Here is a 26,398-nt window from a genome sequence, read left to right as displayed (position 1 = left end):
CTGCTGTCCCGGCCAGGGAGGGCATGACATCACCATGCACAGCAGCAGTTACTTATGGGTGACCTTTTATTCTTTTTAATTAATTTTTATCAAGGTATAGTTGATTTACAACGTTGTGTTAGTTTCTGCTGTACAGCAAAGTCAATCAGTTATACAGATACATCGATTTTTAGATTTTTTAGATTCTTTTTAGATTCTTTTCCCATATAGGTCACTACAGAGTATTGAGCAGAGTTCCCTGTGCTGTACAGTAGGTTCTCATTAGTTATCTCTTTTTATAGTAGTGTGTATGTGTCAATCCCAATCTCCTAATTTATCCCTTCCCCCTGCCTTCCCCTTGGTAACCATAAGTTTGTTTTCTACATCTGTGACTCTTCTTCTGTTTTGGAAATAAGTTCATTCGTACCAATTTTTTAGTCCACATATAAGTGATATCATATGATACTTGTCTTTCTCTGTCTTACTTCACTCAGTATGACAATCTCTAGGTCCATCCATGTCGCTGCAAATGGCCTTATTTCACTCTTTTACATGGCTGAGTCATGGGTGATATTTTATTCTTTCACATTCTGTTCTTGGTCCTATTATGGACCCATAGAAAGCCCCACCTACCTGGATGGTTACTTTGTAACTTAGAGGCAAGAGAAGATTTAAAACTAAAGCTTATCTTTATTTCTCATACCAGATAATTCAAATATCCTAATCATATATATATATATAAATTAATATATACTAATTATATATGCAGTGCTATAAAAGCAAAGAACAATGCCCTTTCCTCCACAGAGGACAGAATGATGAATTCTGCCCAAGACAGACTTTTCAGAGATCACACATAGGCCTTGAAAGAAGGGTAGAATTTAAATGCCTATAAAATGGGAAAGAAGAGCATATCACAGTGAAGAGAATGAATCAAGACACAGAGAAATGAGATAGCATCTGTGGGGATAAGTAATGAGTCTGGAATAGCTGGGATTTAAGTGTGAGGCTGGGGAGTAGTAACAGCAGTAAGGAAAGATGAAGTTGGAGAGATAGAGACTGATTTCTTCCAACAGATGAGTTTTCTCTTTCAATTATTAGAATTAGCATTGCTCAAAATAAATACTCCATCAGCTATAGCTTTCAAACGTTAGTCAAAGAGAGTCTGATATTTTGGCAAATGACTTGATGTGAAAGTATAACTACATTTTTCCTACACTTTAAAAATGACTCATCATTAGTAACTGTTGCACTTTTTTGTTTTTACTTATTATACCTTCATGTTCATTCACCTTCTAAAACTTCTCATTTCAAAAGAAACAGAGAAACAATTTACTGAGCTGAAGTTAAATTCCATAAGAGACTACCTCAAAGGAATTTCTCTTATTACACAAAATTGCTTTGGGTAAAATGGTGCAAAGGTCTCATTCATTTTAATGAGCATTTGCTTATTAAAAATAATAAGCATTTATAATATGAGCTTTTGGTTTTTTAACATGGGGACACTTTTTCACTTTAAAATTTCCAGAAATCATAACACTTACTTGCAAATTACATTCACTATTCTTAAACAATCTTAGCTTCTCCTTACTTTAAAGTCAAATGTTACTGTGAATTTTGTTGACTAAATTTGCTCCAGCAATAAGGTGTAATGAAGAGGGTTGATAAACTACCTGTATATTATGTCACAGTATTTTCAGAAACAGATTGTCCTGATCACTGTAGAATCAAGGTGCATGAGCAGGACCAAGGGAATAGTTTCACCTTGTCTGTAGACAATAAAGTGGTGCATTTTAGAAAGAAAAATTTTAAATCGTAATAGAACTGATTAAAAGTCGGTCTGCTTTATATTAACACACTGTACTGCCAACTCTAAATATTATCAGTTATAGAAGTACTACTCCCTAAAAAAACTATTTTTGCTCTAAGTTAATATTAATATATTGGTGGTGATTACTGCAAGTTTTAATTATAATATACATGTACACGTATATGTGAATTTCAAGAAGAATTGGAAGACAGGAAATACTTGAAGAAATAATGATTGAGAATTTCTAAAAGTTGGAGAAACATATACATCCTTAGGTTGTAAAAACCTGTAAGATTCTAAATAGAAGAGGTTGATGAGGGATTAAGAGATACAGACAGCATAGTGAAATTTAAGAACATGAAAGGTAAAGAGAAGTTTCTAAGTCTCTAGAGAGGTAAAAGCAGAACACTTTCAAAAAAAAAATCTGATTGAACAAAATTAGAGTTCCCAGTTGCAACAATATATGCAAGAAGGCATAAACAAATTAATCTATTTTATATTACATGGAATAAATTATAAATTTTATATCAACATAGTATTTAAATGTAAAATGAAAATATTTCTAGTTATATTATCTCACACTGACCTTTCTGAAAATCATCTGAATGATTAACTCCAGCAAAAAAGCATTAAAGGAGTGAGATTTATCATATAATGAAGAATAAATAGGGGCTTCCCTGGTGGAGCAGTGGTTGAGAGTCCACCTGCCGATGCAGGGGACACGGGTTCGTTCCCTGGTCCGGGAAGATCCCACATGCCGCAGAGCGGCTGGGCCCGTGAGCCGTGGCCACTGGGCCTGTGCATCCGGAGCCTGTGCTCTGCAACGGGAGAGGCCAGGACAGTGAGAGGCCCGCGTACCGCAAAAAAAAAAAAAAAATAAGACATAAAAATGTTTATCCATAATAATGATCATATTTCTTGCTAATATTGATTGCTTACTATGTGCAAGGCACAGGTGGAAATAATTAATATAATAATAATATTCAAACTTCACAACCCCCCTAGGAAATGAATACTATTATCATTCTCAGTTCACAATCTCTCAATTTGGAACTGAAATTTCAGATTACATCAGTAGAAGTTGAACGGAAGGGACGAGGAGGAAGGAACCATCATTTAGCATTTTATAAGGGTACATGTTTGAGAATAAAATATACACATTGTTCAGTTTCAGATATCAATAAGAAAATTACACATAAAGATAGATTAAATGTTAAAGAAAGAAGTACAGTAAAGAACAGAATTATAACTTTTAAAACAATAGGGAAAAATTGATCTTTCACTGGAAGTTAGTATAGGAGAAATTCAAGGAAAAAAAAGACATAAAAACATCTCTCCTAACTTACAAAAATTCTAGTCATTTTAAATGAGCTAAACTCACTAACCAAAAGACTGATGTGTGCAGATCAGCAACTTCTCCCTGAAAAAAATTCAGTAATATATTTTCTACAAGGTATGCTTAAAATGATGCAGAAGTATTGAAAATAAAAGGATAGAAAAAGTTATATGATACCTGTACATACTAACGAATGCTACACCAGCAAACATAACATCAGAGAAAAAGATTTTAAAGTAAAAAAAATGAATAAAAACTTGGTTGCGTACCACCAATGATTCTCCCAAGAGAATCATCAGTACATTTCAAAGAATTAATTTCTTAAAGACTATGAAGAAGAGAATTTCTTAAAGACTATGTTCTCTGATCAAATAATTGAACTCAGAAATAACCAAAATAATGCTAAGATCCTCGTATGTTCCAAAATTACAAAACATGCCAGTGAATACATGAGACCTGGGTAGATGGAAAAGCTTTAGCCCATGGGTGAGGTCTATGAGGTAAAATCCACCTTTGGAGAATGGGACTGGCAAAATATAAGCCCAACTAATTGGGCTGGTGTGTGTAGGGTGAAAACGCTGTCCTGGGTGAAGGAAGGTAAGAGTACTGGTCAGGTCTGGGGATCTAGACATTGGATCGACTCTGCACATTGAGTCAGCACATGGGGAGATGGGTGCTGGGGCAATCTCAGTAGTCTAGAGCCTTCTCAAGAGGCTCTGTACCCTGGGTCTCATTAGCAGCAAAATCATCTGTGGAGACATGTTAGAGAACAGGAGTCAGTGAACAGGTCTTGGATTTTGAAGAGTCAAAATCTGTCCCTCGCTGAACTGATTTGGGAATCAGAGTATCCTCTGTGTGAAAACCCCTCAGTGGATTCACTTGTGATGACTTGGGAATAGCAAAGGCCCAGTACTCCTGCAGCCTACGTGCACAGATTCTCTTCTTTTTACATTCGGCACTTTTTAGACAAAAGGACTCTCTATTTTACTTTCAATCAAGGACTCAAGTATCTAACAGTAGAAGAAACTAAGGAGAGTCTTAGTAGGGGTATATACATTGTATAGCACCATGCCAGATAGAGAGTAACGTAGAGAAAAGAGAGATTTCAAACCACTGAATTTTCCATTACAAATGTGAAAATGTCCAATAGCCGAAGATTGCATTTGCTTTTAATGCATAATTTTTGATACATTTACAAACAGACTTAGGGCTTCCCTGGTGGCATAGTGGTTAAGAATCTGTCCGCCAATGCAGGGGACACGGGTTCAAGCCCTGGTCCGGGAAGATCCCACATACTGCGGAGCAACAAAGCCCGTGCACCACGACTACCAAGCCTGTGCTCTAGGGCCCACGAGCCACAGCTACTGAGCCCGCGTGCCACAAATACTGAAGTCCATGTGCCTAAAGCCCATGCTCCACAACAAGAGAAGCCACCGTAATGAGAAGCCCGCGCACCGCAATCAATAGCAGCCCCTGCTCACCACAACTAGAGAAAGTCCACGCACAACAACGAAGACCCAATGCAGCCAAAAATAAATAAATCAAGTTAAAAAATTAAAATAGACATAAAACCAAGAGAAACTATTTAATCAAAATATTTCATTCAAAGAACACCAGAAAAAAATCTCATACTAAAGTTTGATGTTTTCCCATCTAAAAAATCAAATTTAAACATTGCTAGAAAATTAACCACATAATTACCTGCTATGTGGACCAGCTTTAAATAAATGTTAACTTTTACTTAAATGATCAACATATCACCAGCATGGTTGAGAAAAATTAGCTAGCCAATGCTTAAAAGCAACTATCTCTATGAAAATATCTAAAATTGTAGTAGTAATTATGGAAAGTTTTGATATCTGAAGTCAGTGAAAAACAATGGAAGAAAACGTTATATTTTAAATTAAAATTCTATAAGTTACTTTTAGAATGTGACATTTAGAATGTCATTGATTAAATAATTGAGAGTGAATGTAAAATGTCTGCAGCCACTGTAAAGATGAATGGGGCATCTCCCACCCCATGTGTTGCAAAAGAAAGTAACATGCCCTTAGACTTTGTTCCTTCCTCTATTCTTAAAAAACAGTAAGAAAAAACACATTGTGATTGTTTCTCAGTGAAAAGTTCTACATTAGTCATTGTTTACAAACTATATAAGAAAAAAAATTATTTACAGATTCATATAATTGTGTTGTATGTGCTGCACAGACTCATCTATTTATTAAATGCTTTATGAACACACAGAGCTTTCTTTTCATTCATAATTGATTAAATTTGTTATTTGGAGACAGATTATTTCTGAAGTTATTACTGGTATTTTATAAAGCTCTAAAGGAGCTTTCACCTTTCTTTTAAAAAATCTATACTTCACGTGAGGTCAATCTTTAAAGGGAAACATAAAGGATTCAAGGGTTATTATTTCTTGCTTATTTGCCTGAAGACTAAGAGTTATATGTGAGAATGAATAGGGTCATAAAGCATATCTTTTTCTTACTTCTCACCCCCCCATATCTAATATGCCTTATTGTGGAAATGCTGCTTCTGTAAACAGAATATGGAATTCATTTGTGAGTGGTGTTTTTGCTCTGTGTAGTACTAGTGATAGAAACATTTGGTTTGAAGCCAAAAGATACTATTTTCTGCTTAGTATAATTTTCCAGCTGTTGTTGGGGAAAGAATGTTTCACTTCCCCACCATTACACTGACATACTCATCTATACATTTATATTTTGCTGCTTTTTCAAATCAGTGATGCAGCTGCCACAATATGCCTCCTCCTTCTAGCAGGTGGTAAATTATTTTTTGCATAAAATGACATCATTCCCTGTCTTGCAGATAACACGCCCTCTGAGCTGAGGAAAGGGCAGAATCACTATGGAAAACAAAATTTAGAGGAATTTAGCACATCGTACTTAGTGAAACTATATCATATATTTTAGAGAATTAACAACTAAAGCATAACATTTGAAAAAGGAATTAACAACTAAAGCATAACATTTGAAAAAGGAATCAGTAAAATATAAATAATTAAAGATTTCAATAACTAAAAGAGTAGTAATATTTTGCTTTCTTTGGAATGAACTTGTTTGTGTGGCCCTACTCTTACTTTACTTTTTCCCCAAAGGGGAAAAAATAACGATTTGTATTACATGTAAGATAATTCCTCAGATCGTAAAGGTAGATTTAAATGATTATCTGGTGATATGTTTTACAAAGCAAAACCATAATAAAAATTTCCATTATAGTTAGACTGGCTCAAAACGTTTTTCCTCTCAAACAGAAACCTTTTTAACAGTAAATAAAATGGCTTTTAGCTTACATTCAATTTTGAAATGAGTAAGAAGCTTTTTTTTTTTTTTAAACCAAGATAGAGTAGGAATTGTCAGAAAATCAGAACCAATTGGACTACCCAGTAACTTACTGTAGAGATGTGAGGCTATAAATAAGCATATGATACCATAATTCTTAACATGAATTAATAACTCCTTAGATGGATATTTTAAATTATCTGTCATAGATAAATTAGCATATTTATACATTTTATTATACATATTTTATACACAAATACCCACAAGTAAATTCATGCTGATGTACATTGATCAGTATTTTCTTTTGTAAGTATTTTCATCTCTTAGTTATCTTTAAACTCATTAAAAAAAAAGTAGTGTAAGAGACCAATAATTCTAGCTTCTACTTTTAGAAAGAATACCTTACACTTATGTGGGTTTTAGAAGGAGTTGGACTTTAATAGGGTAATGATTGCCTGTATGCATGACTTCATGTATAATAAAATTATATCTGTGATAGGAAGAAAATAATTTTTTCAGAGGTGAAAGATCAGTTTCAAATTCATACTAGGGTTAGGAGAAACCAAATGTCCCTGGTAATAAACAGCATTGGAAGTGATTGGCAAGCTCACTAAAACTATGAAATACATTTACGTTGAAGGTCTACTGATTATCAGAGTAGAAGGATAATAGTTGATGGTATGGTTTTACTGGAAAGCTGTTGACTTATTTATTATATCCTTTCTAGAAGATGATATACATGTCATGAGGAAAATGTTTCTAATGTCTAATAGTTTTCTGTTCTAACAAGATGGGCCCAAGAAGATGAGAGATAATAGATGGCAGTTATCTAGTACAGGGAAAACTGTCTCTAATTAGTCTTAGCACAAAGTGGTCCCAGTGAATCTTTGCTGAATGGCTGCAAGAATGAAGAAGTTATGCACCACATTTTTAGAAAAAGTTAAAAGTAGTGCTTCTCCCTGCTAAGCTAATAGTTAGCATGTGAAGCCAGTGTTGTGCTTTAAAAGTTCCAGAAATTCTGTTTAAAATTTCCGATCAGAGTTAGATTCTATTAGGTAGCAAATCGATAACATATGTTATTAGGAGTGATGTTTATATTGTATATAGAAATAAGTTAATGCAATAGCATTAAAAATAATATATATATATTCCAGTAGCAATTTTAAAATATTCACATAAACAAAAATAGGAAAATAAGACATTTCCATGAGTCCAGATGTAAGTATCATTATCACAGTAGTGTACATACTTCCAGACATTTAGATATATGTAATTGGAATCTACAATTATTGGAGTCACAACGTTAAATGGTGTTATTTTTCCTAAGAGTTGCAATAATCATTTAAACCAACCCTCACCCTCTCCCCTACTTACACATAACTCACATACCCCTTTCTTTTTGGGTAGCCCCTTCCTCACTGGCACCTTGCTCTGGTTCCCTTTCAATGTAGTCAGATAAATGACTCTACTTCCTTGGAGTGGAAGAGAAAGGTCACAGTCTTGCTCTGAAATGCTTCTTAATTTTCCCTCTTCTATTTGTTCCTGAGGCTTTATCACCTCTGAGTGATAAAGGTGTCAGATTCCAACTGTTGTCAGTTCATTGTTGGCTATGTGAATTTAGAACGGATGACTTGGTACTTTTTTTGAATTCAGCTTTGAATTCAGCTTTGTGCCTTGGGCACAATTCTGGGACAATAGATAGAATTTTACTTAGGCATGCATACACACACACACACACACACACACACATCCATAATTTTTGTAAATGGGAATTACTACACAGATTGCTTTGTGACCTGTTTTTAACATGCATGATAAACAATGTTTCATATTAATCTTTATCAATTAAAACTTTTATCTTTTTCACATTACAGGGATGCATGCTTCTTTCAACAAGTGAAGCAATGTATTACAAAATGTATAAAAGTAAAACTAATTATTGATACCTTTCTTTGCTTCTTTTTAACATCACTGAGACAGCCAATGTTAATGGCCTTGTATGTACACTTTCATTCCTTTTCTCTTGCCCATAAATATTTATACAAGCATACATTCACATACTGGATACACAGTATTTTCTTTGTTATTAAGGTAGGATTATGTGATATACATAATACTCAACAACTTTCTTATTCACTGAAAATAGATTCCCCATAAGCTGGAAGAGAAATATTTAACAGCTTTTCTAAACAATCTACTATAAAAACAACACATACACATAGGCAAGTATCATTTTACATAAATTGATTTTATTCATGGGCACACCATTTTCTCTCCTTCTTATTCCCCAGGCAATCTGCTAAAAACGTAGAGTATAATATTCTGTTCTTTTTTTGGTAATCTTCTGTACATTTCTTCACACACATACATATACACACACACTTACATGTATATATAAAATAAAGCAATTGATAGCTTCAAACATTCTTTACCACATACAATCTTTTTAAAAAATCAACAGTAAGTCCTGAAAGGATGGTTGTAAAGTTTTGATTCAAATATACAGCTCTTCAGATTCTGGAGTGCATACCAAGACTTAGGATATTAATTGGTAACAATGTAAATCTTTCTCCATCATGTCCAGTAACCCATAAATCTCTGAAGAGTAAGTCATCTCCAGGACTTGCAATATTCACACTCTTGCTCCTGAACTCTCTGGCTGTTCCTCAAGCTTCCAGACTACCTAGATCCTAGATCCTGTATTTCTAAAGCAGGGATTCAAAATCATTTTGTTTGGAATCCCTTTATATTCTTAAGTATTTGGGAACCAAATTACTTTTGTTTCTGTGGGTCATAACTCTGAGTGTTTACATTAGATATTAAAACTAAAAAATTTGAAAACTATTTATTTATATTTAAAATAATAATAAATGCATTACATGTAAACATTTTTTCTAAAAGTTACTATCATGTTGAAAACAATATAAAGATATTAATGCATAATAAGACTAAATGTAATATATAGGTGCTGAAATTGACTATGGAAAGTTTTGTGAAAATCACATGTATGAATAAAATTCTCTTCCTATACTCATAAGCCTATATTTTTTTAATTTGATAATTTAAAGATAGATTCTGTATTTGCAAGTGTTCCCAGATAGAAAATGCTAGTCTTGGCTGTTATGGAAAGGAACAGAAATGACTTAAGACCCAAATATTTGATAAGCTACTTACTGTCACCAAAACTTCCTGAGAGAAATATAAAGTTGACCCATCACGAGGAAATCCACACTATGCATTATAATAGAACCTTAGTCCCAAACCTTTATGGAATCTCCTTAGACATGAGATCAGAATAAAATAGCTAGTTGTGGCTCCCTCAACTTTTCTTTCACATACAAAACTTGGTACTTCTCATTGAAGAGATGTCTAAAGACCGGGGAAGCAAGAACCCAAGTACAAGCCCATCTCTACTCTGTCACTGGGTGCTCCTTGTAAAACAGATGGTTTGTTTCCTTACCTTGACTCACATTAGCTCTATGACTTTGAGTGGAGTCTGGAAAGAGTAAGAGTGAGTGAACAAATAAGTGAATGACTGAACATGTGTGTTTTGTAGGGAGATTGTTGGCAATCAGTTCCCCTACAAGTTATAGACTGCATCTCCTAATCAATGAAGTTAAAATTGTTAAGATACTAAATACAACATCAGGGTTGCGTATGCTCTATATGTATACATACATGTGTATATAGAAAATACTGTCTTCAAAAGTTAGCTCTTCAAACTTTTGGGTCTGTCATAAAGTCAGAGTAGGTTAGAACCAGAAGGGAAAATAAAAGTAATTATGATCAATAATATTTTAAAAACAAGAAAAATAATACTGATTATAGAAGACATAGATTTGAAATTTACTGGCTGTCAGAATTTTTAAAATGTGGACATATATCTCACAATCATGATGTTCTGTCTTTGCTTTTCTAGTGTTCATATGTTTTTGAATTAAAGTGCTTTAACTAGAATTTATTATAGAGTTTTTAAATAAATGTTTTTAGATTTACAGAACTGTTACAAAGATAGCACAGAGTGTTCCAGTATATCCAATTCCCAGTTTCCCCTACTGTTGACATCTTACAGCAATATGGTATATTTTTCACAGTTAATGAACCATTATTTATTTATTAACTAAAGTCCATACTAAATTCAAATTTCTTCAGTTTTCCTTAATGTCCTTTCTCTGTCTCAGGATCCCACTCAGGATATCATATGACATTGTTGTCCTGTCTGCTTAGTTTACTCTTGTTTGTGACAGTTTCTCAGACTTTCCTTGTTTTTGATGATCTTGACAGTTTTCAGGCTTACTGCTTTGGTATTTTGTAGAATGTCCCATAGTAGTGATTTGTTTGAAGTTTCTCTCATAATTAGGATAGGGTATTGTGTTTTGGGTAGCATTTTCTTTGGCCTTAATAAAGTAATTAACATTAGAATTTGTTGCTTATAGCCTAGTTTCCTAAGAGATGGACTTCAGGGAGAATAACTGATAGCAAAATGTGACCAAAATTTTTTATGTTTATAAGTGCTCAATGGTGCTTTGACTTTTACTTTCAGGAAGTTTTTACACTCACATAAATATTGTATTAGTTCATATAAGGCTATTCAATACTGCATATATGAAAGGACAATTATCATGAAAGTTAACTCACTTCCTGACAAAGTTATAAAGTGGCCTCATAATAGGGTAAACATTCATCTCAATTTGGCAAGGACATTTCCAGTTTCTAGCTGCTGTCCCATTGTCATGCTCAATAGCCCCTCCTCTTTTAAAAATATTGCAGATTGTATGATAAATCATTTGGTCATAGATCCGCTTCCCATTGTTGCTGTAACAAATTACCACAAATTATGTGGCTTAAAACAACACAAATTTATTATTCTACAGTTAGGGAGGTTGGAAGTCCAAAATCAGGTTCACTGAACTAAAATCTACTGGCTTGTCACTCTTCCAGCAATAACATCATGTTGACCTCTGCTCTGTCATCACTTTCCTTGTCTGACTATAACCCTCTCACTTCCTTTTATAGGGACCCTTGTGAATATACACTGGGCCCATCTGCATAATCCAGGATAATCCCCCAGTTTCAAGACAATTAATCACATCTTCACAGTCTCTTTACCTTGTAAAGTAGTATATTCACAGGTTTCGGATCAGGGTATGAACAGCTTTGGGAGGTCATCATTCTGCCTACGATATACCCTAGTAATGAAGAATTAGTAAAAAGTAAAAAATATTCAGTTTGAGTGGGAAAAGTGAAGTTGTTTGGTGTAAGGCTTAAGTCTGAGAATGCATTTCAATGTAAACCCCTCACCTCTCCATGCATTTCTACCATTCATTTGCTGTTAAGATATAGGAACAGGAATTATGGAAATTATGATATTATTTGGTGGTAATCTGAGATAAGAAAAGAATGCAACATGAATTTATAATTACATTTTGTTTATTAGACTAGATTTCTAAGTTGGAATGTGGACCTAAGCAAAAGCATAGAGCAGGTGAGTTTATGTGGTAAAATAATAAACTTCCTGAACTAAATTTTTTTGAGAGTTCTAGGGTCTCATATCACTTTATCAGTTTTCTGCTTTACTAAACTTGTAACATCTTAATAAAGTAAGCAGTATATACTCCCAAAGTTAAATGCTTTCAGAGAGAGATTCCTTGGAGAAAGCTTGGTGGATTTCCTTGAACCAAATTAAGCAGAGTAAGAGTTGCCTAAGGAGGCTTTTTTTGCTTTTTTAAACTTAGGACTTTTAAAATTTATTTAACCTTTACTTTAAAGAAAATATTACATAGTTTACTTAAATTAAATAGAAAAAACTTTTGAATATCTATTATTTTCAAAGTATTAGAGGACACAAAAATAACCACATGCCAGTCACTTTTCTAATCACTTCGGTTATAATAGTGAACATTAAGAAACAAAGACCCTGCTCTTATCAAACATAAATTTTGGTGGTAAGAAACAGAAAATATACACATAAACAATTAAATAAATACATGATATGTCAGGCTGTGCTGTCTTTTATGGTAGCCACTGGTCACATGTGGCTATTTAAATTTTATTAAAATAAAAAAGAATTCCCCAGTCATACTAACCAGACTTCAAGTGCTCAATAGCCTTAAGTGGCCAGTGTCTACCACATTGCACAGTGCAGACTAGAGAACCTTTCCATCTTCCCAGAAAGTTCTAATGGCTGGCATAAAAAATTAATGCAAGGTAAGGGTAAGTGTTCAGAATAATTTGAAAACTGAGAGGACTAAAATATTCCATAGTATCTTTTTTAGAGCATTATACGGATCTCTTTATTAAGTGCCTCACAAAGACCAGAACAATCAATGGCTGATTAATTTATCTTAGAGTTAAAAAAGGAGGTGGATTTGTTTTCTGCAGCATTCATTAAGAGCACAGTTTAGAATTTTGTTAGTTTTCTTTTAAAATCCCTCTATAATAAACAAAAAGGAAATATTAATAATGGTCTTTCTTCTTCTGTGGTATGAATTACACAAAGTATTTAAAGATGCTATAAAAAAAAGCTCTTTTGCGTGTTTGTGGCTGATTTTTTTAAAGTTGAGAATATTATAGTAAAAAGTAATATAATATTGAAGCTTAATCTTAGTCATAATTTGATTCAAATTTTAATTTCTAGGGAAAACATAACTCATAAAATATTTCAAGAAGCTAGAATTTTAATTTAGTCAAATATTATTTAATAAGATAAATCAAACTTATCCCTTTGGCTAATTTCATTTTAATTGGTTTTCAGTTATCATCTTCTTTCTTTGTTTCATCAAGAAGATCTATACCTGCACTCAAATTTTTGTGAGATCATTATTACTTGCATATAAATATTTCTAAATTACTATCATGATATATTACTATTTAAATGTATTTTAGGTAAAATGTTAATGAGGTGCAAAGGCTTACCACTGTGCCACTGAGTTAAAAAACTAAAACATGAAATGCTACATTAGGAATTAGACAAAACAATAAACATCATTCATAAAATTCAGGAACTATTTAGGATAGGAAACTCATACCAATGTTGGAATAAAAAGAAGCTCTTTTACTTGCAGAAAACTCTCAGTAAATTATCTGATGTTAAATCAGAAACAATATAGCTATAAATATTCAGTTTTATGACATTTATTCTACATATTATGAGAGATCTTAGCTTTTATATTTACACAAAGAAAAAAAGAGCTGTAATACGTAGAAAGAAAGAAAAAGAAACTAACAACATTCATGAATTATGTGATTATTTTTACAGACATTTCAACAGTCATCTAGATTTCTATGCAATGACAGAAACATAATTTTGAGGATCTCATTATGATAGAAACAATATTATAATTTGCTCATGAATAAATGTTTAAAAAAAGAATGCATGCAAGTTTTATGTAAAAAAAGTATTAAAATATGTTGAAAGATATTAAGAAAGTAGTAAGTACATGAAAGGAAATACCACACTCAGGGATAAAAACTCATTTCATAAAGATTTCTATTCTTTTAAAATTAATCTAGAGATTCAATAGAATTCCAACTAAAATACCAAAATGTACGAGGTGGACAAGTAGATTTTAAAATGGAGAAGAGAAGAGCCAAGAATAGTTAAGAAGAAAGACAGGACTGAAGTGGGGAATATCTTCTATGTGGAAACTTATTACAAAATCATAATAATTAAGAGGATCTGTTTTGGCTCGGGGAAAAATATACAGAGCAATAAAAAGAATGGAGAGAGGATAAATCTACTCATATTTGATAAATAACCAATACGCTATTGTTTATTAGTCAGACTATTTTGAACATCTCAACAAATGGTGCTGTGAATTTTAGTAATCCACATTCTTTAATGGGAAATTTTATACGCATAATGCCTAAGATCAAGCCCAGACTAACTTTAGAGTAAAATATAGAGGAATATATATCTTCCTTCTCTCAGATAGGAATTTCTTAAATGAGATAAAAAAAGTATGTTTTAAAGAAGTTTTATAAATTTGTCAACTAAAATGAAATTAAGACATTTATCTAAGGAACAATTGAGTAAAAGACAAGCTACACAGTAGCAGAAGATATTTGTAACATATAGTAGAAGAAAACGATACATATTTCCTATAAACCAATAAGAAAGAAACACAATCATATAGAAAAAAAGGACAAATAGGTACATGGCAAGAGGAAACATGCAGATCTGTTTTATCCTAGCTCTTCTCTTCTAAACTCATAATGAGATATCAGATTAAAGAACTAGATTGGCAAAAAATAAAATAGAGTGATGATACAACAACGTTGCCATGGAAACAAAGAAGCAGAAACTCTAGTTAGCTGCTGGTGGGCTTGTAAATTATTATAAATATTCTGGAAAACCATTTGGTAATATCTAATAAAAGTGAAAACAGGTATATTTTAAGGAAAAATAATTTTATTCCTTGGAAGGTACTACAGATAAAAGCTTTCATATATAGTGCAGAATTTATCTATCTTGACAGAGCACCTTTCTGGTAATAGTTAAAAACTGGGAGCAATATGAATATCTATTAATAATATAACAAACAGATATATGTTGATATATTCATACAATAAAATATTATATGTGAAAATAAATGAACTATACTTACACATATCAAAATAGATGTCTTACAACAAAATAAAGGGTTAAAAAACATGTCCAGAAGAGTATGCACAGAATGATTTCATCTGTGTAATTTTAGAAAAAAAAGTTGACCAATGTATTATTGTGATAAGATAGGTAACATGTATATTTTTTATTTAAGGAAAAAAAAATTAGTATTAAGATAAATTCCACATTTGTCAACTGCTTTCTCAGTAACTGGTACAAATCTTTCTGATAATCATAAAATCTATATACTATATTACAAAATACTTTCCTTAAAATCATCTAGGAAGTACCAAAATAGTGAAGTTTCTTTGGCCTGAGATATAGAATAGAAAGAGAATCCAGAGAAATGAGCTGTTATTTGGAGGCATTTTTTCTTTAACGGAAAAGTTTTGCCATTTTCCAGTTCTAGTTTCACTAGTTCTTTGGGGTTAAGGATCCATCAGGGATGAAGTCTCTGGTAATCATCTTCTGCTTTGGGTTGGGAATCCTACAGTGTTGCTCTCAAGTAGCGTAAACAAGAATATAATGTCTCTGCAAGTACTACAGTTTGACTCTGCATTATCTGGGTGCTCCCAAACCTAAAGCATTAAGGTGTCCCAAACCACTATGACCCAAGAACTAGGAGAGACAAATGAAAATTCTCTCTAGCAGGGGAAAACATCATCCTATGTCTGACATTATTGAAACAAATAATTTTGCAAATACAATGAGCAGTACACAATCAAAGATGGCATGCAGTAGGAGACAACTAAGAACTGGTTTACAAAACAAAAAAAACTGGAGAAACATCATCGGGACACTTGAAAATAACTATCCTTGCTATGTTTAAGCATATAAAAGCCAAGCACAAAATTTGTATAATGAAATTGACATTACACATTGAAAGACATAAGGCATTCCATTACAGAATTGAAAAACATCATATGATTAGGAACCCAATGGGCATGTTTAACAGTAGATTAAACAAAATTGAACAAAAAATTGGCATCTGGAAGATAGGACAGAAAGAATTATCCAAAATGAAGCATTAAGAGAAAAAAACATACTGGGCATATACCCGGAGAAAACCATAATTCAGAAAGACACATGCACCCCAATGTTAATTTGCAGCACTATTTACAATAGCCAGGTCATGGAAGCAACCTAAATGCCCATTGACAGACGAATAGATAAGGAAGATGTGGCACATATATACAATGGAATATTACTCTGTCATAAAAAGGAATGAAATTGGGTCATTTGTAGAGACGTGGATGGATCTAGAGACTGTCATACAAAGTGAAGCAAGTCAGAAAGAGAAAAACAAATATCATATATTAACACATATATGTGGAACCTAGAAAAATGGTACAGATGAACTGGTTTGCAGGGTAGAAATGGAGACACAGGTGTAGAGAACAAACGTATGGACACCAAGGGGGTAAAATGCGGGGGTGGGGGTAGTGGTGGGATGAACTGGGAGATTGGGATTGACATGTATACACTGATGTGTATAAAATAGATAACTAATAAGAATCTGCTGTATAAAAAAATAAATAAAATAAAATGATTTCTGGAATGCCTCAAATACAAAATCCCACAATATGCTGTGTGAAAGAAACACAGCTAAAACAAACTGAATTTTAAAAGTTACAGTTTAGGAGGCAGGTAAACAGACGCCATGAAAATACTATTGAGAAAAGAACAAGGTTACAAAGGAATATCCAACGATATTTGTGCAAATCTTAGAGTTGCTTGAAATAATTTGCCAGAAGTAGAATTTCTGGGTCAAAAATAAGTGTACTTTACCTTTTGTATAACATACTGACTTCAGAATTGCTAAGTAGTAGAAATAATTTATATTGGCACCAATAATGTATAAGAATACACCATTGCTACAGATGAACTGGTTTGCAGGGCAGAAATAGAGACACAGATGTAGAGAACAAACATATGGACACCAAGAGGGGAAAGTGGGGGTTGTGGGGGGCTGTGGGGATGAACTGGGAGATTGGGATTGACATGATGTATACACTGATGTGTATAAAATAGATAACTAATAAGAACCTGCTGTATAAAAAATAAATAAAATAAAATTCAAAAAAACCACAAAAGAATACACCATTGCTAACCTTGGAAATTATCAATCTTCTTCAATTTGTTAACTAATATGAGTAAAGAGAAAAAGCATTTGTTTTCATTTGCATTTCCCTGACTAAAAATGAGGCTTAGAATCTTTATGTATATATTGGCATCTGTTATTTCTTCTGTGACTAGCCTGTTCTATATTTGCCTAGTTTTTATGGATTTGTAGCTGAAATGTATGGAAAGTAATTATTTACCTTTCATATGTAAATATTTCCAAGATTATAAAAATATCCTCATATCTTTTTAATAATAATTTTATACCTTTTTTTGTTTTCAGATTTATCTCTTTAAACTTCTGGAATTTATTTTTATATATGGCATACATAAGAGTTTAAATTTATGTTTTCTTTACAGAAAAAAGATGAAAACACAGAAGAAAGTATAAAGTATCTCTAACATATAGTGAGAAGGATTGACATACAGTTTAACACACCTCACAGGAATAAAGAGAGAGAAGATAGTAAAGGTGATATTTGAAGGAAAAGTTGCTAAAACTAATGAAGGACATCAGATTCAAGAAAGCCACCAAATCCAAAGTAGGACAAAAGTATTGTACATTGTCACACTGCATAATAAAAACGCAAAGAGAAAATCTTAAAGTAGCTATAGTGGAAGTTAAACTTGCTTTAAAAAGAGCTAGCTAGGCCAATAGCTGACTTCTTAACAGTGGAACAATGGAAACCAGGAACAACGGAAATCAGGAAATAATGTTTTCATTTGTGGCAGAAAATAATCACAAACCATACTGAGATACCACTACAACTTTATTAAACAACTAAATTTTAGAAAGTGCAGATATAGAGAAACTGGAACTCTCACACACTGTTCATGGGGATAAAAAATGTATAACCACTTTGGAAAACAATTAGGCAGTTTCTCATAGAGTTAAACATACATAAAATTTCTCAGAATTAAACCTGGATTTCTACATGTTCCTGAAAAGAGCCCTAGCCTCATTAATAGAAATGTACATGAAATAAAGTTAAGACTGTTTTCTTTCACTTCTCCTAGAAACATTTTCACATGCTGTAAGGATTAGATCTGTAGCCGTTTGTTTTCCTAATGACAGAACTAATTTATCTGATTCAAAAAAATGATAAAAACTTCTCTTATCTCCCCCATTCCATGGTTACATCCAGGGATAGGTCTCTATCTTAACTCTTGGCAAGCTACTGGTGACTGGAATATTACCTTCCTACTTATTTACATTTCTAGGAGGAATTTGGCCCCTGACCTCGAAGACATCTCTAGTTCTTACAATTTGAGGCTATCTGGCTCTAGAAGAGATCTTACTTACATATCAAGAAATTGGAGTAATGAGAAGATCCTTTCAGAAGCCAGAAGGATCGCTGCCTCTTTCTCTTCTATAAGCAAAAACAAATCACTTTTTTCTCTCCTGTACTAGGGAGTGTTTGGCTACTTGGGTAGGAAATATTTCCGTGGGTTCTCATCATGTTCCCTCAGGGACAAGGCTAGAATAAGGAAGGGAAGGACAACACACATAATCACTATGTGAAATTAGTAAGAAATCTTTGTCTGATTCAGAACACTTCGTATACTCAACAAGGATAAAGTTAATAAAAATGAATATTAAAAATCCAACACCCATACAACTCAAGAATTCTACACATAAATATTTTCTCAAAATAAATGAAAACATATATCCTACAAGGACTTCTGAATAATTATTTATAGCAGTTTTATTCATAATAGTCAAAAACTTTTAACAAACCAAATGTCCATCAGTGGGTAAATGGATAAACAAATCATAGTATATTTTTATGATGGAATACTCAACAATAAAAAGTAATAAACTGGTGATATGCACAATAATATGGACAGATATCATGGACATTAAACTGAGCATAAAAAGCCAGACACAACAGAGTGCATTTTGTATACTTCCTTTTATAAAATGTTTTTTAAGAATCTAAGATATAAACAAATCTATAATTACCCAGAGCCAGGAGTGGAAGATGAGGATTCACTGGGAAGATGTATAAGAAAACTTATGGGGTGATGAAAATGTTTTATATCTTGATTGTGGTGGTGATTATGTGGATATACACACTGGGTAAAATCCATTCAACTTTACTTTTTAAATGTGTACATTTATAGTATGTAAATTTTACTCAACACAGTTGATTTAAAAATTCTGTAGAGGCTGTCACAGGGGAGAAGTGTGCTAAGATCCTTACTATCCTAGAAGGAAGATACTGCTTAAGAGTAGGTGTTTTGGTTTTCATTATTGGACTTTATCTTTCAGAGCAGTTTTAGAGTTTCAAAAACATTGAGCACCAAGTACAGAGAGTACCTTTCATCCTTCTCCTGACAGTTTCCTCTATTATTAATATCTTGCATTAGTGTGGTACATTTGTTACAATGGTGAACCAATATTGATCAATTATTATTAACTAAAGCCCCTAGCTCACATTAGGGTTACTCTTTGCATTGTACAGTTCTATTGGTTTTGACAAATACATAATGACATGTATCCACTATTACAGTAACATAGATAGTTTCACTGCCCTATTGGTTCCCTGTGCTTTACACATTCATGTCTCCCTCCCATCCCCAAGCCCACGGCAACCTTTGATTATCTTGTCTCTATAGTTTAGCCTTTTCCAGAATGCTACATACCTGTAATCATATGATATGTAGACATTTCAGAATGGCCTTCTTCACTTGGCAGTATGAATTTAAGTTTCTTCCATGCCTTTTCATGGCTTTATGTTTCATTAGCTCATTTCTTTTTAGTGCTGAATAATATTCCATAGTCTGAATGCATCACTTTTGTTTATCCATTCACCTATTAAAGGGCACCTTGTTTTTTCAAAGTTTTGGCAATTATAGATGAAACTGCTATAAAGTTTCATGTGCCGGTTTTTGTGTGGAAGCAAGTTCTCACCTTATTTAGCTAAATACCAAGGAGTACTACTGATGGATCTTATGGTAGGAGTGTGTTAAGTTTTATAAGAAAGTGCCAAACTGTCTCCCAAAGAGGCGGTACCATTTTGCACTCCTACCCAGCAAAAAGGGAAGTATTACTTGACCTTCTTGCCGGCATTTGGCTTTGTCAGTATTTTGGATTCTGGCCATTCTAATAAGTATGTAGTGATATCTTTTTGTTGTTTTAATTTGCAATTTCCTAGTGACATATGATGTTGAACATCTTTTCCTATTTTTGTTTATCCTGTATACCATTTTTAGTATGGTTTCTGAACAGTAGCTTTTGGTCATTCAAATTTGGAGTTATAATTTCAAGTTTAACCAATAAAGTAACTAAAAAAGGGTATAAAAATGATAGGAAAAAAAGAAAGGAAAGATTAAACAATACTCACTTATTCCAAAATAAGGCAACAAAACATATTTAAAGGAAAAAAAAGATTACTGAATCAAATAGTAAAAGATTAGCTTACTAAACTTAAACCCAAAAATATCAGTAAGTACAGTAAATGTAAAGGTATTAATTACTCCAATTAAAGGAAAAAAACAAAACACAACAAAAGCCAGTGATATCCCTTTTGTAAGAGACACTATAAAATATAAGATTAGTGGTAACATAAAAGTAGATGATGGAGAAATACTAACCTACATAAATATGTTTTAGCCATGTTAGTATCAAAAAAGTATACCGAAATCAAAAATCCCTTTACTAGGAAGAAATATAGATCTAAGTATTCTTAGTAACATAATTTCCGAGTATATAAAGGATATGCTGAAAGAACTAAAAAGAGAACAAATTTGTAACCATAATAGGAAAAATAAGAAAAATATCATAGGAATTATAAAAAAAATTAGACAAAAATCAGTTAGGTTATATAATGTTAAACAAACAAGAAACACACTACTAAATTGTCCCAATGGACAATTCTTGAAATAGAAAACAAAACAAAAATGCTTGTTATGACCGTCCAGCATTGTACTGAGAGTACTAGTCATTAAAATAAATCAACAAAAATAAATATAGGGAATAAAAAAGGAGATCTAAATAAGTGCAAGATATTTTATGTTCTTGTATGTATTGAAAGATCCAAATTTATGTGTTTGAGTGTATCTGTGTGCATATGTATGCCAATTTCTCTCTAAATTGTTTGTTGATGCAACATAAACTCAATTAAATTTTCAACAGGTGTGTATGTGTGTGTGTTGTTCTTTTTAAGCTGATTTGAAAGTTTAAAGATATGTAACCTCCAAGAATTGTGAACAGACTCAAAGCAGAAGGATATTATTGGAAAACTTACTCTACTGGATGCCAATATTATTAAATATCTACAATAATTAAGACAGTTTGAATAGATACAGAAATAAACCAATATATCAATGGAACAGGAAAAAAAGACAGATAAGAACAAAGAGATGTCAATGCATACAAGGGGAGTAGGAAAGTAGTTTCAATAAATGCTGTTAGGACAGCAAAATGCTTGTCCATATGGGGGGAAAAAATGAGCCTAGTCCTCTACTTCAAACCACACACAAAAATTCCTTTCAGATAGAACATAGATTTAAAGGTGAAAGGGAAAGCAATCAATGATGTAGACTTTAAAATAGGTGACACTCTTAATGAACACATGGTAGGGGAAGTTTTCTTAAACAATACACAAAAAGAAAAAATCATAAATGAAAAGTTAACGTATTGACAAATTAAATTAAAAACCACCTGTTCATTAAAACTCACTATTAAGAAACTGAAAACATTAGATATAAGAAAAAAGATGAATATGTGCAATACATAAACAAAGTGCTCATATTCAGAGTATGTGTGTATATTTGTATGTGTGTGTATTCCACTCTATAACCCATTAGGTACACACACAGAAAAAAATAACTCATACATCTGTATACAGGAGACATTTACAATATTTTTTAACAGCATCCTTGTTTGAAAGAGTCAAAATTGAATACAATAGAAGAGATGAAAACTTTATGGCATATTCAAATACTAGATTATCATACAGCAATGAAAAGGAAAGAACTACAGTTAGAGACAACACATCTGATAAATTCTTAAATGATAATATTGTGTGAAATAAACCAATCAACACAAAGCATGAATATTTTTTGAAGGATTATTATTTAGTAACACTATACAGAAATGCAAAAAGTTATACAAGATATTCTAAATTATATTTTTCAAGCTCAGTGGTGGGTCCACTGATGGTTACTTTATTATTTTTATTAGTATTATTAAAACTCTGCATGAGTATTATATATGCCTATATGTCAGAAATATTTAAGAATAAAATTTTCTTTTTAAGAATCAGTCAAATTGTTTTGTTCTAAAGCATAAACAGGTTATAAAAAAGTAACCAGAGATTTAAATTTATGAGAATAAAATTGAAGTTACAATTTGGATCCCAATTATAAATTTTGTTACTTTACATTTTTCATATACTATAATAGAAACCATAATTGGAATTAAAGCTTTACACCATTCTGGTTATCATTGCTAATGAAATAAATATGTTTAGTATGTTCATCTATTACTGCCACAGAGAAGGGGACAACTAGCCCCTGCTAGTTCTATGTGTGTGAAACAGGAATACTCATTCTCAAGGATAAATTTATAATTTGATACTGAACAAAGCTAAGTCTGACACTGAGAAATCTCATCTCCCATTAGAGATCTTTAAAAAGTGAGTAACATAATTAGAGTCAGATTATGGAAAATAACTTTTTCACCATCTTCTGTTTTGTTTTGTATTATGGAAGAACCATGTCAGGCCACAGTGCTTTTGTTACCTTATCATAACATTTATTTCATTATTTTCTGTACTACATTTGTATGTTTTTTGGTAAAGCTTTCTTTTCAATTATTATTCTATTTTAGTACAGGAATAATCTAATGTAATAAAACTTATGATTGGAGTTCAGATTATGGATGTAATGTCATTCCTATAAATTTAAATTCTCTGTGATACTTCATTAGTTCTCATATTTGAAAATGTGAAAGCTTTCTAGACTATGTCTTAGTTTAGGAACTTCTTTTAGAAAAAATGAATGATTTCTCAATTCCTTTTAAAGAAGGTAATATATAAATACAAGTACATACATAATAAAGTAGTAGAAAGTTACCTTATATAGCCTTGATTTAAAGAACCAAATCAAAAGACTGTATCAGGATAACATCCTATGCTATTAATTTGTGTTTGTGTTCTGTTTTCTTAGTATTTTTCCAACCCCTATTAACTTGGCTGACAGAAGTTGCCAGAGGACAATCTCCCTTCTGGCTTTCATATTAGAAACCTGGGATTTATGAAGCAAAGTTTGCTGGGGGGAAGAGAAAAAGGTAGGTTATTGGGGGTTTTGAGGTTGAGATAACAGTAGAGATTTGCACAAGGCCAGCAGGGAAGTTTAGCTTGGAGTTAAAGAGTGACTGTGATCTATACCCCACCTCCTGAATCATGGAGTTCAAGTTAAGATTTCAAAGGAGAATGATTTAATTGTCAAGTTAAGATTTCAAAGGAGAATGATTTAATTGTCAAATAGGAAGACAGAGCCTTGGGTACCAAGGCTTCCAGTCTGGGAAAAGGACAAAAAGCCTAACCATTGAATGGATGCCCCAGCTTTTTCTGCCTTCATGGGGCCAGAGGGTTAGGATAACATGCGTACCTGCGGTTACCCACCTGGCCGGTAGACCAAGCCTCCCTGAATGCCCTGCTTTGAGTTGGAGCCTTTCCACTCTGTACCCCAAACTCAGAACCTTGTTCAAATCTTGGTGTGTGTGAAAGAAATCAGGGTGATGGTAAAATTGACTTTCCTTCCAAACTAATGGGGAAATAGGATTTCAAATACAAATTTATTTTTGAAAAATAATGAATTATATCTTGTACAACTGAATTTGAGCATGTGTACCTGGAATTACATTTGTGTATTTAGAATGATGTTTATTTTACTAAATCACAGTCCTCTGCATCCTATAAATATTTTAATATTTTTTCAAATAAATTATATATTTATTTTCCTTCTCATGAGTTCACTTAAATGAAGCAAGGTCCACTTGATATTCATATAACATTAAAAAGAAAAACTGTTAGAAACAGTAATTTGGCATTGTGGACCTAATTGTTGGACTAACTTCAACTTTTTTCCCCGTTTTACTAAATTCAGTGATTTCAGTCTGTTTCAGACACTGTTTGCAGCTTTTTGCAAGGAAGGTACATGTTCTCATATGTTTTACATAATTTTCATTCAGCAAAGATTAAAAAACTAATTAAGTATAGGTTTATGAAAAAGTTTATATAAAGAAAGAGTAGTCAGGGAAAGTAGTAATTTCGAGAAAAAATCATGTGAATTATGCTTTTAGAACCAAATTTAATGAAACTGTGCTGGGATGTGTTTTATCTAAAGTATTCTGCATAATTTTAAGCCCATGAATACATAAACACAATTATGATTCCAAGTTAAAATGTTCTAGTGTCAACTTGGTGCTACTGCCAAAATATTAATGAAAAACAGAATATTTGGCACAAAGAACCTATCAGTATTTTTGAATAATGCTAAAAATTATGGGGAATAGACAATATTTTTCATCATGTAGTAATGTTGATATTCAGTTGTTGAAATAACAGAGAACTATAAAATGAAAATGAATTATAAGCTTTCTTTGCTGGAATTTTGGTGAAAATAAGAGAAAGAACTCCCCATATTAAAAATACTTCCAAAGCCTCAGTTCTTTAACACACTGGTTAAGTCAGAACTGAAATGGCTGGTGTAAAGACTCTGACTTTTAGGAGAGTTCTTGGTTTCTTTTACGAATTCTACTGACTCACATTTAAAACATTAAGCTCACACATTTTATTTTTTGTTTATCCAGAACCAAGCTTATAATTACAGTAGAAGAAGCAGCTTAGAAGTTAGAGTTGGCAGACTTTTTCCCATAAATGTGGACTCTAACTTCAGACTGCAATGAGGAAAGATAAATGACAAACAGCTATGGAGGATAAAAAAGATCAATAGGAAAACACTTGGATAGAATTACAAATGCATAATAACGATTGTGATTTAAAGTTAAAGAAGGAATTTCACACATTAACATCGTACCTTATACTAGAGCAAAATAATCTCCATAACCCTAATTTATGTCATATAGAAAATTTTAGGAAAAACTGGCATTTCCAAGGAAAATAACATATGAACCTCCAAAATGACAGTTAAAGAACAGATACTCTCTTTTAAATCCTGAGAATTATATATTTTTCAGCATCAAATGTGTTATATTTACTTACACTATGAAACGATTTTGAAATTGCATTTATTTCTTATACATCTCATGATAGGAACTTTATAAAGTGTTCAGTGTTTTTGGATTTGTTTTTAAAGGTTATAAACAACAAAGCTGGATAGAGAGGCTGATGCTGGAGAAGGGTCTAGGGTCATTCATATATATGTGTATTTATATATGAGTACATATATACATATGTTATGGGATATTGTTTAAAAATCAGGAATATATGGAAACCTCACTAAACTTTGAAGGATATTAAACAAAGCCATATGGTAGGCAGAATGTCCTCCCAATACTGTCCACACTAAATTTCCCAGAATCAGTGAATATATTAGATTATATGGCAAAAGGGATTTGCAGAAATATTGAAATAATGCTTGCACGTAACCATCTTTGATATTTTTTTCAACTTTCAATTATATAAAACCTCTTAGTCATCATGAAGATATATTTGCAAGGAAGAAGGTAATAAGTTATTTAATTTTGTAGTTTGTTAATTGATATAAAAATTTAAATATTTAGACATATAGTATGTAGACCTCAACTTTTACCCCTGTACTGTGCCTGTATAGGTTTGAAGTTGACCTGCCAGAAGAATTAAATTATTATTGATGTCAGGGTACCAGAGAGAGTGAGCTGGAAATCTGGGAATTACAGAAGCATGCTGAGAAATTATTTGTAGATTGCAGTTTGGGGTGACATTCTGGGATATGATTCTAAAATGAATGTTTGAGGTAGGGTGAAGGAAAAGCTTACTCAGAAAAATAATTCCAGATTATGATGGGCTGAGTTATTGAGAGTATCATTTACCAGAATACTGAAATTACTAAGGATTTAAGGCAGGAGTATTGAGGAAGAGGATTGTGCTGAGCTAGAGCAAAAGAAATGTAAATGGGAAGGGAAAAAAATAAAGGGACTTGATTTGGGGGTCAGTAGATAATACCAAAAAGGTCAGATGCTGTGTGATATATATTTATGGTAGATTTAAAGTTAAATGACATTA

General features: G+C 32.4%; 1 long non-coding RNA gene across 1 annotated transcript in view; it reads right to left on the bottom strand.

The window, feature by feature from the left end:
- LOC132437242 (uncharacterized) overlaps positions 1–7,894 on the bottom strand; it is a 101,717-nt gene extending 93,823 nt beyond the window's left edge. Inside the window, exon 1 of the long non-coding RNA XR_009521984.1 lies at positions 7,823–7,894. This is a non-coding gene — a long non-coding RNA (uncharacterized lncRNA). The remainder of the gene's footprint in view (positions 1–7,822) is intronic.
- Between the last annotated feature and the right edge of the window lie 18,504 nt (positions 7,895–26,398).

The sequence above is a fragment of the Delphinus delphis genome, chromosome 14, assembly GCF_949987515.2.
Source record: "Delphinus delphis chromosome 14, mDelDel1.2, whole genome shotgun sequence".
Lineage (NCBI taxonomy): Eukaryota > Metazoa > Chordata > Mammalia > Artiodactyla > Delphinidae > Delphinus > Delphinus delphis.
The sequence above is the reverse complement of the archived record's forward strand: the minus strand, read 5'-3'. Positions and strand labels throughout refer to the sequence as shown.